This window comes from Sturnus vulgaris, chromosome 6, assembly GCF_052056855.1.
Source record: "Sturnus vulgaris isolate bStuVul1 chromosome 6, bStuVul1.hap1, whole genome shotgun sequence".
NCBI lineage: Eukaryota > Metazoa > Chordata > Aves > Passeriformes > Sturnidae > Sturnus > Sturnus vulgaris.
The window spans coordinates 42,411,454-42,432,368 of record NC_142248.1 but is presented as its reverse complement, the minus strand read 5'-3'; the positions used below and the strand labels follow the sequence as shown (position 1 = coordinate 42,432,368).

Genomic DNA, 20,915 nt, shown 5'->3' with positions numbered 1-20,915 from the left:
AAATGTAAGAACACCACTCTACACTACTAAATTGTCTCTCTTGGTGAGTTGTAATAATTAGCAAGGTTTCATTTCCTAGCAATGGTCCTTCTAATGAGAACATCTCCCATCTTTCTGGTGAGCTGAAGCCAAACATCCATAACAAGTGAATGTGTTGGCTGTGACACATCATGGTTACCACGTGGCCATGAATGTTTTGCACAACACAATGTCCCATAACAACTCATTAAATATTGTTTTCCTTTCTCTTTCATATACTCTCATTAATTTGTCAGCTCAAGGTGGTTTTATTTTTCCTTTAATCCTGTGCTCTTACTCCCTCTGAAAATCTTTTAAACCTGTTCAATTTGAGCTTCTATATAAAATAAATGCCATGAAATCTTCCTGTAACAACAAAAAGATGTCCCGATGACTCTGTTGTTCCTATTCCAGCTGAGATAAATTTCCAGGTGTGAAAGTTTTTATAATCCTGATGATGCCAAATGTTCCTTGTACTTTCTGCTCTGATTTCACACAGAAATGACCATGGCAGTGCTGTGGAGCTGATAAATGGGACTGCCCAGGAGACAAAAGTATCCAGAATATGAAGCAAAAACCACTCATCTAAAAACGGAACCCTTCATTCTCTTTGGGGCAGACAGGAGAAAACGTGGATGGACCATATTTGTGAAAGGTTGGCTCCTCAGAAAGATTCTCTCCTTTCATTTGTGGGAGTTAGTTCTTCTCTGCGTGACTGGTGTGTGACAGTGAACAGTGTAGCCCTTGTCTGAACCTGTAATATTATAAATTTGACATTTCTTTTAAAATTGACTTAATATTTGCCTATTTTTGAAGCACTTCAGGGCTTTACACTTTCATTTCTCAGTGCTGTCTGATTTAGGATAATTAATTCCACAGATAATTTCATCTTGTGGCCAAGGAAACTTTTTGGGAAAAAAATGAAACAAACCAGAGAACCAAGTGGTGGAAACATACATGGTCTATTTATTATACTTTTGGTGAAGGAATTAAATACATAAAAGTGCTCCTTGCTTTGTGTGTCTCGTGCTGTGTTATACACAGGAGCCCCAGAACTGCAATTTGTCATTTGCTTAAAGTTTGTGCATGGTCCAATTTTAATCCTCCTGGTGCTGCAGCCTGTAATGAATTCCAGTTGGGTCCAGTTCCACAGATGAACAACCTCCTGGTCTCCCAGTAAGCTGTTTGTGCAAATGGCCTGGATGCATGCAGTGAGCTTGGGTAGGAGAGGTCACCCCTCTGGGGTAAATTGAGGGCTGTTGATAAAGTCTGATTGTGGAATAAAGAGATTATATAGCAGTCTGTGCTTAAATGACAGTGTCAGAAGTGAAAATTGTTCCTTCTGCTCTTCACTCTTCCTTTTCCTCCCTCTCCCTCCCCAGGCAATGATGTGCAGGTGGGTTTGTGTTTTTGCAAGCTGTGCTCTGGTTTGTGGGGTCTGTGTTTAGGGTGCTGTGTTGTCTCACATCCCTGGATCAGTCCCACCCCTCTGATGGGCTCCTGGCCCTCCTGTACAGCAGGGGCCGAGCCATCCCCTGCCCGGGGCAGGATGTGGATTGTGCATCTATCACATATTTCAGGGATGTTTCAGTGACTGACAGCACAACGAGCCATCAATCTGAAACAACAACCCACAGGCGTGCATGGAAATGTGATGCTTTCTGCCACGGGAGAGAAACGACTTCCACAAAATGACTGTGGAACAGCATTAAACTCGAGTAAAGAGCTGAATTAATCACAGGCTCCATCAGAGCGCTGGGAGGGTGGCACAGAAGGAAAATGAGCCACTGCTGAGAGCTGAGCCAGCAGCCAGCTGATGAGGTGCTCTCCTCACTTCCAAGGGACTCAGCAAAAGGATTTTTCTCCCCCTTGGAAGTGAGGTGGCTTTTCAAATGTGGGGAGGAAGATGACAGTAGACATATGTTCTGCTTCCTGTTAGCTGCTGCCGGAGATTTTTCTCCTCCTGTGTATGACTGATTCTTGATTTGTTTCCACACTTCTTTTGCTGTGCCCAAAAGCAGGAACAAAAGGGCAGAGGAGCAGCAGAAATGTGAAGACCCAGAACAGCATTCACCACCCACAGGCCTTACTTCTGGCTATTTTTTGTAATATTTTTATATCAGGCAGGGCTGCATGTGACGAGAGGATTTATTGCTCTAATTCCTTGTTCCTGCATAGTCACCACATCCTTTGGTCTCCTGCTTCTCTGAAGCATCTCACGAGCTTATTTCAGCCATCAGCTGCAACTTTTGAGTTTCAGTGTCTGAAGTATTTCTTCCTATGCTCCCCGATAACTCCCACAGGATTTATTTGTTAAATGAGGTATTTCTGGATCAGAGACTGCGTTGCTTTCAGAGCTTTGGTGTAACACAACCTCCTGGATTCCTTTCTTTTTGTGGGTACACCTGGCCCACACAGGAGGTAGGCAGTGGTTTAGCTAATTCCTGGGCAATCAGAGAGGTGATGAAACCCCTGCTCTTGAATGGCAAACAAGGTGCAGTGCAGCCCACGGATGGGCTGATGTCCACTACTGGCCTATGACAAAATGGTACCAACCAGAATGAAGGCTTGGAAGTTTGTAAAGCCATGAGAGTCGTGGATTCTTCATGGCCAGACCAGGACTCAGGGCTCCTGTTTTAAATAATTCCTCTGGGAGGCATAAGAGGAGAGAAAGCAGAGATCTTGTTTTATAATCCTCTCTCTAAAAGTCTCAATCACTGCCTTTGTGAGGCTTCAGTCCAGCTTAGAGGTAGGAATGATGTCAGTGGGATGTAAAAACACTTAGGCAGGACATAGACCCTCTGAAATGTGGCTCTGGGCTCTCGAGCCCTGCAGTTGGGGTTATAATCAGCCTTTTGTCTCTGTGCTGGGCCATTTAACACATTTACACACTGCAGGCTCCTCCATCACGGCCAGAGTATTTTCCTTGGTGGATACCAAGGCTGTGCCTGCCCTGGTTCTGTGGGTCATGTTGTTAATAGCACATTTATTTCAGGTCACATCACTCTTGTCTTCAGCTTTGTCCTGGTCTAGGCAGTGCTGGATCAATGCTGATGCTGCTTCTCGTGTCTCTTGGGTGTCTCTCTCCTTCAGACCCCTCCTGCAGCTTCTGTTTGACTCAAACAAACAGTGTCCCTGTGTTTCACTTCTGGGAGAAGCTGCAGGATCCAAGCCCTCTTTGACAGAAATGTCACCTACTTCTTCCCATCATCTTTTTGGAAAACCATCCACTTTGCCTCCTTGCCTAATGCTTTAGCATTTTTGGACTGCTTTTCCCACTCATCATGTGCTCCTCAGTGGTGCCTGTGCACCAGAGCTCCAGGGCTGCCATATATAGAAATATTGGTGAGCTGGAGCAAGGCTGAACATGAGAGCAGTCAGATTTATTTATTTTCTCTGACTGTAGCTTTGCCTTCTGGGCAGGCAGTGGGGACCTGCCATGTAAGCAGTTACCAGTTGAACTTAAAAAGCCAAAGTTCTGTAGTTGGAGTTATAAACAGCCTCTTATCTCTGTGCTGGACACAGACAGTGACCTATTTAACACATTTACCACTGTATCTTAAAATAGTTTTAAAAGTTGCAAGTGCATGACGAAAAGCTGTGCAGAAACACTTCAAACAAATTTTTGTTCTACAGCTTTTGCTAAAATGAGTCTTTCCATCCACTCCCCACCCCTCACCACCCCCCTCCTCAAAAAAAGTTGTCTTGGCTTGTCACTTGCCTGCATGGTTAGTGCCAGATGGAGCTTAATAGCAGGTACATAATATCCTGCTGTTTAAGGGTTTAAACCTTTTTTTAAAAACAAAAAAATTCTCTTCTTCCCTTTCTCACTTTTTAGAAGGGTCACGTCTATGAATAGGCAAAAGCTTGAATTGTGCTATGTTCTGCTAATCTGTGGTGTTTAAAAATGGCCTTGCCCTTTTCTGAGATGCTGCGTTTTTTAACTTGAGTTTAATTTTTCTTTGAAATAACAGAAGCGAAAGTCACAAGTATCCCCGAGAATTTTAGCTACTTTCTTGCTATTGTGGCTAAGTCAGCAAAGTTGTAAGGGTAGAGGATGGCCAAAAATCATCCTGATACTGAAGGGCAACCACCAGAATCACCCTGCTCAGCAGGAATACAACTGCAAAGTACAAGAGAAATTAATTTGAGAGAAAAAGATGAATAATAAATATCCTGTCATAAATTGTCTAAGCATCTTTTTCATAGGTAACTGTATGTTAATTCAGCATTTACAGAGTGTGTATGTGTTCGTTGAGAGACTGTGAGAAGGAAGGACAGGAAAGATTTCAGGGTACAAAGGAAGAATGTCCCAGCCTCCTATCCCTGAGGAAGTTACAAATTATTCCAGGCCTGAGGAAGGCTCTAGGTCTCTGCATCATTTTTTACTAATTAAAACTTCAGGAAAGCTTGTCTCTGCTACCTGCAGAACCCCCTTGTGGAAAACCAGAGCATGACTCTCCCCTAAACTGAGAAACTGTCCTTAGGTGTGATAGGAGTGCCCAAAAACTCAACACCTTCCAGGGAAATTGTGTTTGGTGCTCAGGTTCCCCCTGCTGCCTCTCCAAAGCAGAATCATTTTGTTAATGAGAGCTGACTCAACAATGGGCTTCACCTCTATCTATGCCTTTGCCTGTAAAGCTTTCTTTGCAGAGACACCAGGCCAGTTTATCTCCCAGGTGCAGTGATCAAAGGCATGATACAAAGCCTCAGTGTTGCTGTGTGCTGCAGAGGAAGGCTGGAAGTAATTTGGGTCAACTAAAGTTAGAAACCATCCTCACCTCACGAGACAGATGTGAGCTTTGAAGTCAGGGAGATGAGCAGCAAGACAATCTAGGAAAGACATTTTTCCCCAGTTCAGTTTCTAATTTGTGGGCTTGGAGCCTGTGCAGGGCTGGATGCCCTTGGCTGAGGACAGTCTGCCCAGTCCTGCCACCTGCCCTCAGCAGAGGCTGAGAAATGGTGTGAGAAAATATAAAGCACTTGAGTGAGTAATGCTGCAGCTTATTTCTGGGAAACAGCCCTTCCTCACCTAAGGGGTTTGTGGACAATTTAGGCTGAAGAGCAAAGGAAGAGCAAGGTCTCTCAGATCCTTGTATTTGCCTGCTGTATCTGATGTGAACTGTACAGCTCTAGCATCTTCTATTTAATAATTTCAGTATTTTGTCTTGTGCCTCCTGGGGCTGGTGGGAGGATATAGACCCAATATGACTGTGTTGTACAGCAAAAGAAATCCTGTTCACACTCTAGGTGGTCTTCCATAGCAAGGCCTTTACCTCTGCCATGCACTGCCTTGTTACTTATTTGGGGATTGACTTATGCCACTTATTTGGGGATAAGTACAGATCTGTCTCCTGGGTGTTCTCCCCTTGCCTCCCTTAGCTCTGCAGACATGGATTCTGTGGTTAAAGAGTGCAAGTGGAGGCTTGATGAAATTTAAGTCCCCCAGAAAGTGGAAAGAGCAGCTTTGGTGAAGCCTCAATTTTGTACCTGTGTGCTCACTGCCTCCTTCTCACTTTTCCTCTTTTCTTGCCTGGGAGAAGAAGCCAGCTTGGTCCCTTTGTGCTGTTTTGATGAGTAACCCTATTATTAGGGAAATCCCTGGCATTTATTTCTGGCTTTCCACACTTCTCCCTACTGCAGACTCCTAAGGGATGAAGGACTGCCTCACAGGCTGGAACCTGTGCAAGCTGTGAAGCAGGCTCTGTTCTAGAGATGCTCTTTTACCTTTCCCAATAATCTTATGGCAACCTTCACTCACAAATTCCAGCCTAAGGGATCGCTGAAACAGGATCCTCCCTCTGCAAGGATTTTATGGTCCAGCTGGTGGACTGAAGCCAAGCACAAGCTGAAGCAGAAACCACTGGGCCATGAACCCATTCTGTTACAAATGAACAAATGCCCTGATCCTGCTCCTGCTGTACCAGCCCAATTAAGGCTGGTCAGAAAGTTACACTCCCTCAGAAATATTCTAATGACAGCTCTTCAAGTGGTTTATAGAGAGAAGATAACTCATGTAGAGGAGGTTTACTGCTCCAGGCCATCTCTCTGTGTCCTTTCTGTGTGTGTGTGACACCAGGTGACACACACCTGGTGCCCTGGTGAGTTACCTTGGCCTTCAGAGGTAACTTTACCTCCTTTCCTGCCACACTGTGCAGGCAGAAGGAAAATACTGATGCAGGTTATTGTCATTGATTGAGACATCCATCAGACCCATCCACACCAGAAACTGCCCACAGCGATGTCCACTTGGAGTGGCAGGGACAGTGTCATCTTCCATGGGAGCTGAAAGCAGGGTCTTTTGTTATTTTAGGAGTTGAAATACCAAAAATCACAAATGTGGATCTTGATGAGGTGAAGGAAAGAAAAACCCCCTTTCTCTTAGCCCCCTTTCTACTTGCTGACATCCTGCAGCTCGAGATTTTCAAATAAAAATCCCTTCCTTTCCCCTAGGTCTGGCACCAGGGACCAAGCCAACATCTTTACGTTATTTTCTTGTTTTAATTTTTTTCCCCTCCTTGGAAGCCACTAAGCTGGTTGGCTTTGAACGTTCTCCAGAAGTGCTCCTTGAAGCAACAATGTGAACCCTTCAGCACAAACATTTAGTGTTAAACTGAAAAACAGAACGAGTTGGGCAAGCTTAACACCAAAGAGTGTTGTAAATCAGGCCCATAATCTGAGCAGACCTGGCACATAATTAATCTTTGGGGAGTCTCTCGGTAGCAACTTGCAGGTCGTTAGTCAGTAAACTCCCACAGGTCTCCCTGGGTTTGGGATTAAGCTCTGTGTGTGAATAATCATCCAATTAATCACCTCATGCAGGGGTTTGAGAGACCTTCAGAGTCTGCTCTTGGAAGAGGTGCAGGTTTAAGCGCAGCATGTGAACAGAGTCAAGAGAAATTCGGAGTTTTCATCTCGGGGGGTGCAGGAGGGTTTGAAGTCCTCATTTATTACAGAGGCAAACACTTCTCAACCATGAAATGAACCCAGGCAGGTTTGCCTTGAGATGATTCCTGAAAATGGTAAAGCATTAGAGACTTTTGAGGTGATCTTATATTAAACTTAATGGCAAAGGCTGTCCCAGGCTGCCTGCTGTCTCACAGCTATCCATAACATTTTCTGATTAAAATTATCTGCGTTTGAGAACTTTTTTGCCAGAATTAATGTTGCCTTGTCAGGATCAGGTACTATGAGCTGAACAAGTGCTCCTGCCTGAATTTTGAGCATCTTGATAAGGAGAAACAGCCTGTGGGAGGAGGGTGGAAAGGCCACAGGTGGGTTTTCTGTGGAATCTGGGCTGGAATTCTGTGGAATCTGGGTGAATTGTCACCCAAAATTGTGGCTCTTCAACTTAAGCTACATCTCATCTTCTCAAGGAGTGCTTCACCCTCGCCCACCTGAGAGCTTTCCTGCTCACCACACCTGGGTGAGGACCTGGGCTCTGAAATGCCGTATGTAAAAAGTCAGTTTCTCCACCTTTGAAATGGAAAAGTCTCCATTAGCAATGTTCACCTGGAGCACAGTTTACCCTCTGGGTGTGCTGCATTCTGCAGGGCACCCAGGGAAACCCATATCTTCTTGGTAAATGTTAGCTGGAGTTAAAGCTGTGGAGACCTTTCTGCCTTGAATTTTTGACTGCTGTCACTAGAAACAGGAAAACTGTTGGCGTGCAATTCCTTAAATACCAGTTTTCCAGGCAAACGGTCTAAATTACAATTATGAAACTCTTTGGAATTTTGAGACCTTTTGAAACCTTAGAAAAAGGCCTTCTAAAACTGTTGCCTGGAAGGAAACTTGGGCACCGTTTCTGCTCTTTCTCTCTGCTGCAGCTTGCTATAGCATTTTTTAATGCCTTTTTCCTATGATTTAAGTAAGAAGAAAATTATCATTGATATGAGCAATAGAAGCAAATGTCTGTTTTAAAGGTACAATTCTCCCCAGCAAGGCCATGGATTTAATAGGCTTTTACTGTATTATCGACAGCACAATGCTGTGGCATTGAACCACAACTACAGGGAACAATCCAATTATTGTTCAATTGAGCCAAAGCAATTAGTTGGCTTAGGCCAGGGGATAATGCAATCAGCTGAAAATGTTCAACAATCAGATTTGCAGAAAGCTGAAACTCACATTTTCTTTCTTTCTTTCTCAGCAGACTCAGAGATCTCCTCCTAACTAATGAGCACAGGCAAAGCAATAACTCAAAATTGGTGGAAACTTCAAAAGATCTGTGGCCAAGGTAATGAAGGCTTTCAAACAGGCAGGTTATTTTTGAGATGCACAAATTCATGGTCCTCTCTGTACTTCATCCTCCCACAGCACTGCAAAAAGTACATTCAAACTAGTCTTCAGACTTTGACACCTACTTTCCCTATTCAAATCTTTAAAAAAGTGAAAGCAATTATGAAAGGTTATTGTTAGATCTGAGATATAAACATATAAGGACCAAAGCTTTTGTTTAAGTGGATGTGTAAATTTGGGATACTTGGGACTGGTTGAACAAAAAATTATTTAATTAAAGATTTTCCTATAAAATGTATATACTTATGGTAAGGCGACTAACATTTTCTGGAGAGGTTTTTCTCAAAACTTTTTTTTTTTTTTTGGATGTGGCACTGCATTTTGGTAAATATGTGGCCTGTGTTAAGGAAGAGATTGAAATGTTCAAGCTGCAGCATTATGTGCGTACCCTGTGTTCCTCTCTGTGGTTTAAGGATCTTTTGAAGGTGGAATTAACATAACAAAATCATTAAAGACTCAAATACTTTTGTCTCATACTGAACAAGAAATTGGTACAATATGGGCCTGACTGCTGTTCCACAAGTGTTACACTCCTTTTTATTTCTTTTGGGATTGTTAATACTCAGACTAATGGTATATGGGATCCAAATGATGTTGTTTCTGTTTGAAATAATTGGAAGAGTGTGCTTCATAACTGTACAGTGTTGCTTTTGCCAACAAAACCCGAATACAGAGCAACTCTTCCTATCTAGGGATAATCTGCTTAAATATACTTTTTCTACATCTGCCTTATTATCCTGCAATATGAAAAGTGCTCCTGTGTTTTGTTATGCAGAACAGCTGACATGCTTCTGCTGCATAAGAACTGACAAAACACAATTTGAATGGTTTAAATCCAGAGATCCTGGTCTAACACGAGTGGTCTTCAGGCATGGGCTGCTGAAAACTTCTGGGGCTTGATTCCATTGCACTGAGAAAAGATGGAAGAGAATTTATCCAAAGGCTGAGGGTAATGTGGGTTTGAGCAGAACAGGCACAGAAGAGTTTGTAGTGTTATAGACATGATTCCCTCTGCACTCAGCCAAAGGAAAGGCTGCCCTAAAACCAATGTCTTTTGGACTCAGACCATCACTTAATAGGGAGATTATATTGTAGTAATCCCAAACTGCCTTGGCCTCTGTGCTGGTGTTGGAAACAAAGTGTTGGATTTCTCTGAATCAAGTAAAAATGTAGAAATAATGCACACATTGGGGTCTCTTGAAGGTTGACATGAAACTAGGTCATGGCAGCTCGTTTGGAATTCTGTCTCTTGCCTGCATTTTTGTGTGAGGTGCTGTCTGGAGCACACACTGGGCACTGCTGGTGAGATAGACAGGAAGCCTTTTGTGCAACTCTTTAAAGTTAGCTCAGAAATCTATCAAAGTGAGAGCTTGTCTGGATAAAGGAGAATAGTTAGGGTTTTTCCTGTCTAATTAATAGATTGAAGGCACTGATGTAGAATGGAAGAGTTCAGGCTAAATTCCAATCTAACATAGTGCTGAATGTGAAAATACTCCTGCATTAATAACAAAATAATGGGATTTATAGACTCTCATTTGCCCCATGTGTTGATTTAAAAAGCCTAATAAGCCCTTATCTTGTGCCTTCACATCTCAGTGGATTTATAAAATGGGGGAGTGGAAAAGAGACCTCAAGGTGTCTTCCCTTCTTCTTTACCAGACTGCAACATCAGCTGGTTTGGATTATGGCATCTCTGCAGATGGATCTGGCTCTAGTGTGCTGTTGAAAGGGAGAAAGCATCATTATCCCTGGAAATTCTGAGTGAATGCTAAGTCTTTAAGTGTGAAAAGGGATTTTTCTCGCTTCTTAGTTTATCTTGAGGCTGTTTCTGAGTTCTGCCCATTTGCCTTCATGCATTCCAAAGAATTTGTCTCCGGAGTTGAAAGCAACTGTTGTAATGCTAACTCAGAAATATTTGGGGAAGACATTAAAATACAATTCTAAAGGGTTTATGACATGCTGTGCCATTATCTACCACTGTATAAAAGTTGAATAAAAAATCAAGAAAATGAGCTGCGCTATTCATGTAAAGCTTGCTAACCTATGAATAATGTGATCAACCCAGATACAGCATTGTAAAGGTTTTATCAGCATCATTGGAGTATTTTTATCTACATTTGCAAGTCTTAAGAGGAGGAAGTAAAGGTACTGAGGTTGTAGAGTCAAACTTTCAGTGCGAAAGAACTTGGCTTTGGGTTCTGCTTTTCCCCCCCCACTTTTTTTCTTTTCTTTTTTTTTTTTTCTTTATTCTGGATTTGATTGCCTGTTGAAATCCTGAGTCTTCCTTTACCAAGAAAGCAAAGAGACCTGACATTACACTGAGTCCATATCTGCCTTCCTACATTGCATGGAGTTATCAAACACATGCAGTACCTCACAAGGCAGTGCCCACCTACCCAGACACCCCTCTCCTTTCCATTATGCTGTGTGCCTCTTAAAGCTATTCTGCTCCTCACAATGAGAGAAAAGGGAGGATTTTATGGCTTAGCTGGAGGATGCCTTGATAGCACAACCTGTCCAACTGCCTGGTGGGTTCCTATCTGATGTGTAAATCCAGCTCTTCCCAAGTCCAGCTGTCCTCAGCTTTCAGGACCACTGAGAGAACTGCAGTGTGGGAAAGTGTGTGGCAGCTTTCTCTTTTTAAGAGAGAAAACTCTGCTGTTTTCCCTGCTCACCCTGGTTATGCTGTTCTGAAGTTCCTGTTGCTGCTCAGCTCTTGAGTAAGAGGTAGTGGGGAGAGAGCTGGAGAGGGACTTTTGACACAGGCATTGTTGAGGGGCAAGGACTAATGGCTTTAAACTGAAGTTGGGTAGATTTAGATGAGATATTAAGTAGAAATTCTTGACTGGGAGGGCGGTGAGGCACTGGGACAGGCTGACCAGAGAAACTGTGGATGCCCCATCCATGGAAATGCTCAAGTCCCATCTAAATGCAGCCTGGGCAACGTGGTCTGGTACAACTTTCCCATGGCAGGAGGCTTGGCAATAAATGGTGTTTAATGCTAACCATCCTAACCCAAACAGTCCTATCATTCTATAACAGGATTGAAACATACAGGGGTAGGAGAAAGGACAGACTTTTTTCCAGAAAAGATGGTAAAAAATGCTATCTTGATTTAAAGTTGTATTTTATTATCTTTTCCCAGTAGATCCAAGTCTCTGTTCAGGTAGAATTTGCCCAGTTCCTTTCCTGTGATCTTCTGAAGCAGATCTGGAGTCAGACAACTCTTGCAGTAGGGGCTTGGCAATAGTAAAGTTACAATGAGTGTGTGGAAACCTCTCCCTCTGCTGCTCCTGATCTCCACCCTTTAGACATGACACTGCATGATACAATTGGCTTACACTCAGTAGTGCTCCTTTAGCTAAGTGGAAAGGAGCAGGGCCATGGATCATATTGATGTGTAGCTGAGTTTGTTACTCAGCCACTGGACAAAACCACTGCTGCTTATTCACCTTTGTGACTGATCACTACTGTGTGATGTTCTTCATGTTGTGAGTCACTTATGAGACAGGACAGCCCTTCTCTGGCTACCAAACATTGCACAGAGGCTGCTAATTGAGTGACTCACTTCAGTGTGCCAGCTTTAATGCCAGAATTCCTTTGGTCATTTATCTAGGTTTCACTCTGGATGGGGTTATTGGTGCTGTGGGATGCTGAAGCATTTGGTTGAGGTGAAAGGTTCCTTAAAGGCATGACTCACCAAGATGGTCTGGTAACCCAGCCACGAACATTTCTAACAGGAGAAAGGATTCCTCCTCTTAATCCTGAGGGCTGTATTGTTTTCTGTTAGGTTCCCTCTTGCTTTGTCATACCTGCCCAGGTGTGCTATGTGATGACCCATGGTGTGCTGATGCTGTGCACACGTCCAGGATGGGCAGAGCTTTGCAGACCTTGGAGCACTGGAGCCTGCCCAGCTTTCTGTGCCCAGCAGGTGACTTGCATGTCTCATGTCCTGGGGCTTTTTGTGCCCACGAGCATGGAGGTATGAGAAAGTGGCTTTCAGAAAAGGGGCAGAAAACATCTTTTACATGCAGCTAGGTTTTTTGATGTAGTTCAGCTGGGCACAGAAAGCTGTTTTCTTCCATGGCTATGATCCTGCTCTGTGATCTTGTACTTGAGAGGTACTTTATGATGATTGCTGGAGGTATCTCAGCCCTTGGAGCAGCCTAGTGTGCAGAGCCCAGAGGAGTTAGGAGACAGCTGTGTATCTGGTGCAGAGCTGGGAGCTAAGCAAGTGAACAACTGAGGCCTGGAGGCAGCAGAAGTCAGGGCGTTTCACTGCTGCTGCTAATACAATCCTGCTGGTGCACCTACATGCTGACACAAGCAGCATCTCCCACCCCATATGGCAGAGAGAGGCCTTTGGTGTCTCAGTGATCTCTCCTCAAGAGTAGGAAATGCTGTTTATTCCTCTCTTCCTCATCTCTGCCTCAAATAAGTGTGATTCCTTAGAGATGCTCAAGTCCCAAACACTATGTAGGGAAAAGTTGAGAGCTGCATGGAAATGGATTGTGAAGACACAGAAAAAAATATCTGTGCAGTGTCTGTGCTGTCCCTGCATCTCCTGGGGATTCCCTTTCCCATCCACAATTCACTAGATTTATGCCATCTGCTCAGGGATGTTCTTGGGAAGTGTTCAGTGCCCAAGGCTGTTCTGTGCTCCCCCAGCACGGTGGGAGTCACTATCTTCAGTTGCATTGCTTGGGTGAGAAATTGCTGAAGGCAAGAATCTGCACCAATTACCAGCAATAAATGCTGAGGAGTGAAGACTGGGAAGGATGTCAGATTTTTAAAGTCTCTTCCAACACAGCTGTGTTGGACGTGCATTTCTTGAGATCTGCAAAACCTCGGACAGCATTTCTGAGGTACTTGACTGTTGTTTGCCACCCTGGCTTTAGCATGACATCAGACAGTGAAATACAGCTTTCTCCATGGCCTGGCATTTTGACTTCTGGACACCTTGAACTCCAGAGGACTTCTGTGCTCAGAGACCAGGTCTGAGCAAAGAAACCACTCTGGGCTTGAAGATGAAGAGACCTCTTACATATACTTCAAGTAGGAAGGATGAAAAGCTCAGATGAGTGCCAGTAATATTTTTAGTGGTTTCCAGAGAGGGACTTTCAGACCTGAACTGAAAGAGGTGAACTCTTGGGGTGAGAAGGAAAAACTGTCTTACTCTTCTTCCCAGATAAGTTCAGTTTGTGGTCCTTTGTTATGAATCCAGCAAAACAACAGTCTGCCCATGTTTCTGCTGGTTCAGTCACCACAGGAGCTCCCACACAGAAAAAGTTGTGAGAGCTTCTGGAAAACCTGGTTTAAATAGCCCAGGACCCTTGGGTAGGCTTTGACCTTGCAGAGGAATTACCTGCACCATGGATGGGGAATACAGCTCTCTGTGTATATCCTTAGCAATTTGTAGATACTGCTTTCATCTTCTTCTAATGTTTTTTCATTACTGCCAATGGCAATGGCTGATTTATTTAAAGTCTCCCTGATGCACAATTAAAAGTCAGCAAAGTCGAGCGGCCCTCAACAAAGTTAAGATCCTCTAGAACACGGTCAGTAGCTGTCTGGAGGAATAAACAAATGAGCTGAAAGTCAAAATATAATTTAACCACAGCACAGATGCCTCTATATCAGCTAGGAATTTTTCATTTTCCTCTATTATGTTTTGTTATGAGCTTTATTCATATTTGAGTCACATGCAGAAGAAGTTTCAGATCTTTCATGTCAGACTATAAAGAAATGTAGAAGCAATAACTTCTTCCAAATATTGCGTTCTAACCTTCAGATGGATTGCCTGCAATTATCCCACTGATGAGAAATAGTAATTCTCCCCAATGTATTTCCATGACACATCCTTTGAACTCACAGTGATCTGTAAGCATTTTAGCTCCTTGTAGAAAGAATCTTTCACTTGCTGCCTTGTAAACAAATTGAAGAATTAATGATAAACTGAGAGAAAATGGGTGATTTTTTTTCTTTTGAACCAATAGTGCAGAATCACTTTGGGTGCAGGAAGGGATAAGACATCCAACAGAAATGTCTTCCCACCTCAGTACTTGGCTCAGGAGTGTGTCTTCATTTTTAATCAGCCATGATTGTTTTCAAGGCCAGGCTTGCCAGTCTTCCAAATTTCAGACTTGTGTGAGTGCCAGAATTTGGCTCTGTGTGTGTGTTTTCAAGCACAGTGGCCCTGGCCAGAACTCTTCTTTATGTGGTTTCTGGCAACCAGGTTTGGCTGGAGCCAACTGAGCTCCAGCCCAGCTCCAGCTGCAGAAATGCTGAGTTTTCCTGAGCACGGGGAATCCAAAGATGGATTAGGACCTTCATGAGGAAGTCCACCAGCACACACAGGAGTGAAGGGAGAAGGCTTTCTTCTAGGAGAGTCCAGACACATTGCAAGTCTTAAAACAATCCCATCTTCTGAAATCTCCATCCTGATTTGGAGGCTGACACCTCCCCAGTGTGGTGGCAGTGTCAGACACAAGCAGCTGAGTGCTGGGGTGTCCTTTGCCATCAAGAACAACAACCAGGTGTGTTTGGGCTGGAGCTCTTCCACAGCACTGGGATAGGCAGTGATGGCAACACTTTCCCAGGCTGCAAGGACTGCTGCTGTATTCACAGATATTCCCAGAGCAAGCCAGTATTTTCTCTTGTATGATATTTGTTTTCCAAGTTCTATTGGTCAACAGAACTATGGCGTGTGTGCACCCTGTTGCAGGACTAATTTTTATTTGAGGGGGGAGGAAGGTTTCAGCCAGCTCTGCTCCATACCACAGGGCTTGCAAGGCATCTCTTTGATAAATGAGGTGATATTTTTTTAAAGCTGAAGCCTGAGGCAGGGTTTGGCATTTTCTGAGCTCAGTGTGCCAAGGACACGTAGGCTGTAAACCAAGGACAATTCCTGTCCCGTGGAGGTAATCTGCCTGCTCTGTTCTGTGCATCTTCCAAGATGAGGCAAGAGAGTTGTGCCCATCTCAGATGGTTTCCTGAAGGCTCACTGTGCTTACCTGAATTTCTGATGTCAGGAAGGTACAGAACAGCTCTAAGGCTTTAAGCAAAAATAAAGACATTTATGATTATTCTAAAACCCCTTAAGGAGGAGGAAATGAGGGGAAGGAACAGTGATTAAAGCAGATTTGCAGTTTCATTTAATAACTTATGACTGGGCTGGAGAAAAGCTGGCAGAAGAACATTGCTGAAACCTTTTAAACCAAAACAGTCCAAGTTTGATGGGAAAATCTCTGAGCCTTCCAGGAATAACTCATATGCTAATGAAGGGGCTATATTTTGTTTCCTTCCAGTAACATCTATGGGTGAATCAAGAAGAGGGCTCACTGTACTGTGTGTTGCAGAGACTGAGTGTTGAGCTCTCAAAATGTTTCTGAAGAGTCCTGAAGAGGCAAAGGATGTAGAAGACAAGGAGGAAGAAGAGCAGCTTTGGTAATTCTATAAATAAAGCTAAAGTCATCTGAAGTTAAGGAGGTTTCTGAGTTCCCATAATCTGCCTTGTCTATATATTCTGGATTTAGAAATATTAAAAACCAATCCATTTCAAAAGCTATGAGTCTTCTTGTTTTCTGTAATCGGAAAACTGTGACTGTTTCTGAGTTTCATGCTTTTGAAGATCCTCAGACAAGAGGATTCTCATCCTGTATAAATCATAAACTATTGGTAAATACACACTTATCTCATTGCTTCTGTAGCTCTCTTCATCAGCATCCTCTTCCCAAAGGGTTCTTTATCCTGTCTGACAGCAAATGGCATGGAGACAAGCAAGGCATTTTCAGGAAGGTAGCTTGCTTGTGGCATGAATCAGCTTCTCTCCAATTCCTGGTCCCTAAAGGGTACATATTTTCAGAAAGGATGATGGTGGTGTGAGCTGTGATGGCATATCAAGGAAATCACTTTTCCATTTGGTGGCAGAGAATCTGTCCCAGCATAAAATGATAGAATAATTCGTGTTGACAGGACCTTTAAAGATCATTTAGCCCAACTCCACTGCAATGAGTAGGGACATCTCCCACCAGATGAATATTTTCAGGGATGGAAGCATATTACTGGTATTTCTTGCCAAAGGATCTTGTAACACAAAGCTGCCTGTGAATAAAAGAAATGGGAATATTCTTGCAATGTGGCCCTTCTGCTTCTAGGAACATGACAGCAAATGTGTAAAAAGGGTTTGAGTGGCGCAGAACTCAAACAGCTTTTTAAAAATCCACCTCAATTTAAAATTGAAAGATTATTCAATATTGCATAATCTTGAAAAAGTTGGAGAGATATGAATTTAGCAAAGTGGTTCCCGTGCCAGTAGGAAATATGTAGCAGAGAAGGGACTGTCAAAGTTTTCAGAGGATGATGGTGCAGAGGCAGATTCCTTTGCAGGGCCAGCTCCTGGACACTCTGCACTTGGAGGGGTTTGTGCAGCACAGCCTGGGTGGGACCCTCTGCAGTAGAGTTGTTTGCTGGGTTTCATCCCTGGGGTTTTCTAGCCTGAAAAGTTTCAGCCTCTGCATTTCCTACAAAAATGTGGGAGCATTTGGGGAGTTACTGAGTGCAGTACAATTGTGTGGCCTCACTTGCCTTGAAATGTGAATTGTTCTAAGACTAATGAAATCTCTTAAATTCCTGTAAATAAAAGATGGGAACAGATTTGCTGGTGGGAAGTGTCCCAGCAGTTTCCCTCAGCCCCAGACAACTGCCATTTGCCTGCATTACTCTCATAGATTTGTAAATATTGCAGAGCAAGAGGAGTTTAAATTTTCATGCTTTAATGCGAGGCTGTGGCTGTACTACAGTGGGGGATTGGGCTGGGAGCTTGCACCAACCTGGGTGATTGATAAAAACACACAGGAGGGGAAGGGTAGGAGGCTTCTCAGGGTGTAATTTGAGTTCATCACCTGTGTGGATGGAAATGCCCCTCCCAGGTAGTGGTCTAAGCTTTTCTTGCTCCATCCAAAAAAAACCCCCAAAACAGCTAATTGGTCAAATTCATTTTTCTTTCCCTGTTTATGTGATTTCTTACAGCTAGGAAACACTTTGGTTACAAATCTCAGCTCCAGTACAGAAATACCCTTTATGTGTTCTGGCTGAACCTCCCTCAGGAATGGAGTACTAAGCCCTCAGATAGTTCAGGTGTTTTTTTTCCTGTATTAAATGACTTTAAAGCTGCCCATTGCAGGTGGTGCTGGGCTGGCCAGCCCTAAGCTCATCCACATGCATTCATTTAAGCAACTTAGAAAAATCCCCAGGCTTGTAAAAGAAGCCCTACATATTTCATAGCTTGCTGGGATGGTATAAGCCCTTACAATTTGAAGTAAGGGTGCTTGCTTGATGAGAACATTTGCTGTCAGAATATTATAGCAGCTGTGAGCACCTGACTCTCTCAGTGTATGGTGTCTGATCATATGATTGGCCCTTTGTGAGCTAAGAAATAATTTCACCATTGACTATCTTTTTAATGTAGTTTTCTTTCCTAAATTGCTCACATAGGGCATATAAATCACACAGCCAAACTGCATATGGAGCAGACTTGCTTTTGGGTTTGGGAAGATATGAAATATGTAGCTTGCATTTTGCAGTCATAGCAGTCCAAAAGAAAGTGCACATGCTTTTTGGAAAGCATCTTGAAGGTATTTTTTAGCATCTTCATTTTTAGGTGTCTGGCTTGAGGGATTTTTTGAGAATTTCTGCTCTGAAAATTTTATTTGAGTAAGCAACAGGATATGAATACATTCAAGCAACTGCAGTCAGTAGCAATTCAGAGTCCAGAGACAAGGAGAGCTGCCAGACCTGATGTGTGGAAAAGGACAGACACATTGGAAGTAGTTATAAATGGACCTTGCTACATTAATTTCTTCACCACCGTTTGAAATCTGAGAGGTTCAAGACCACCCTGTTCTTTTTAAGGTGGATTTACCACCCTTAATCCAGTCACCAGGATTTGTCATCTCTCTTTGCCAGATGTAGGCGTTCCCTGGTTGTAGGGGTTGCACTTGTAACTCCTGCATGGACAAAAATGATGGTTTTTTTCCCCCTGTGTATTCATTAATAGAAGGTGAACTGCTCTAAAACCATTCTATTTGCTCTGGTGATGATGGGTGGCACTGTCACACAGAAATGTTGTTAACTGAGGGCAAACCCACATCAAGGTGGCAGCAGAGGATGCAGAGTCCCCTGCCAATGTAGGCACCACTCTTTCGGGCCTCCTAGAGAGTGATACACATGGGGATACACATCTTGGTTTGCTGCAGTTGTGCTCAGCGATGTGTCAAAGCCCCGTGGGGTCACTGCTGGCTCTCTACACCCACCTGTGGGTATTTTGGCATGGCCCTTGCTCAGGGAAGTCTCCAGGATTTGGCCTGTTATTAACAATTCTAAAATGAGGGTTGCTCACAAATCCTTTTTAATAGATACAGCGACTTATGTGCATTTAATCTAAAGCCTCTTTGCTTGGGGTTTAGGCAGCTGGGATGAATTGCACCCAGAACTAGTTAGGCATGCAAAAAATGGTTCTCTCTGGTCCTGGTATTATTGCATTGAAGATACACATTGTTTGGCTGGCTGAGGGCTGTGTTTAATATGTAGCAATGCAGTGAGCAGAGCTCTTGGGGGCCAAGATTGCTTTGCTATGACCATTGTGACACTGCATACCTGAGTATGCAAAAAACCCCCTGAAAATGCACTGCCTGTCATGTCTTATTGCTTAATGATGTAGCCAGAGGCAGACCTGACATTAAGGCCATTCTTTGCTCCCGGTGGGGGACACATCTTTAATCCCATCAGAGCAGATGCATTTAGAAACTGCAAACAGAGCCTGCTCAGAGCTGTCACTTCGCTCCCTTAATGAGTCCATTCTTCAATCAAGGTAGTTTCTTCTCTGGGAGCTCAATGATAATGTTTGAATATGGGATATTTATAGTGTTAGTGCCAGGCTCTTAACAGTCTAATGGCTGGAGCCAGGCAGCTCTGCTTTCAAAGGCTGGGTCAGATGGGGAGGGGGAGAGGTGGGCACGCTGGAGGGCTCTGGCTGAGCTTGGAAATTTAGATTTCCTCAAAACAGGGGTCTGGAAAAGCTGACACCTTATTAATTCCCCTTCCTTCTGGACAGGGCACTGATTAACAAACCATGCCATGCGAGGAGAAGGGAAGGAAAATAAAAGAGGGTGAAAATAAGTGCAAGCTTAGCTCTTGCAGCAAGGACTGCAGCACAGCATTGCGCTGACAGTGCTGGGACCCACCTGCCTCTGTCAGCAGCTCTGCCAGCTCCATTTGCTGTGCTTAGCCTGGCTTTGCTTGTCCTGATTTGCCTGGACTATTCCTTTAGAGTAATCAGACTTGGCTGTGGCAGAAGCACCAGTCTGGTGGCATGTTGTGCTTTGGGAAAAGTCACTTTTCTCTAACAGCATCTGTTTTCCCCCCACACTTCTCCTATTACTTAATCTCCTCAGTTTTCAGGAATTATTTAGGACTAGACAACATAGCAAGTGGGTGTGTGCTAATACTGCATTTTGAGCCTGAACTGGAGCCGTTGTGTCAAGTTTTCCTGCATTTTTTGTCAAAACTCTCAGGATCTAAACTGTATGATAGATACCCAAATTCAGGCCCTGCTAGTTATGCATTTTTCTCAGGTCAACGGGGAGATGGAAGAGTTTTCTTCAATCTGTCAGCTGTGAGAATGCACCTGACCTGGCCAGAGGGTTTCCATAGCCTCCTCCTGAGGCTGCTTGGATTTTCAGATAATAAAGGACATTGCCCACCAGCTCCCTGCAGGTCTTGGCACTCAGCCCCCCTTGCACACTCACCTTCTATTTTGCAAGCTGCCAAATGCCTGCTTGCATGCTAAGAAGATGTTGCTGTACAGTTTTCAGATAAAATATTTATGTGTGGTTGAAAATTATCAGTAAAAGCATCCAACCATGGCTATGCAAAGAGGAGAGTTAGAGCTTTACCAACACCCAGACTTTCTCAGCAAGGAAAAGCTCTGTCAATTGTCCATCCTGCCACCATAAGCACTTTGAAGCCAGAGGCCAGACTTGCATAACAGGTAGTTTTGAGGATCCTGCCCTCATCTTGGTTTTAGTTATCACACTGTCATATTGCAAATAACTCTGGGTGGATCAGTAATGATTTCCCCTCGGGAGTTGTGACAAACTTGCAAGTGCCTGGGAGAGATTTTTTGTGTTTTTTATCTTAGTGCACTTACTGCTTCTGGCATGAACGTGCTTGGGCATTATTTTTTAAAAAATACATTTTCTCAGGCTGCGTCATCTTGAAAATAATTGTGTTCAACAAAGCAGCATCATATCAAAATTGCCTTTACTCCACAGCCTCACACTTCAAATCTGCTCCTCTTCCTGCTTTGAGAAATCTTTGCTGTTCCTCATGCTGCAAATATATGACTCAGAGGAAAAAAAAATCATAAACCCAAATCAAACCAATATTTTTCCATAAATGAAACAAGGCTCTCTGGAAGCTTGGCATTGCTGCTGATGTTGCAAACAAATCTTGTTTATAATAATCAAATAAGCTGTGTTTGTTTCTGTGCCAATAAAGGAGGCACTTGGGAGGACAGGGCACTGCAGCACCACCTG

General features: G+C 43.5%; 1 long non-coding RNA gene across 1 annotated transcript; it reads left to right on the top strand.

Annotated features, from left to right (window-relative positions):
• The first annotated feature begins 47 nt into the window (after nt 1–47).
• On the top strand, nt 48–15,884 carry LOC148223456 (uncharacterized). Its single transcript, XR_015804348.1, has 3 exons — nt 48–673; nt 8,171–8,257; nt 15,627–15,884. It is a non-coding gene; the product is annotated as an uncharacterized LOC148223456 (long non-coding RNA).
• Nucleotides 15,885–20,915: the final 5,031 nt, after the last annotated feature.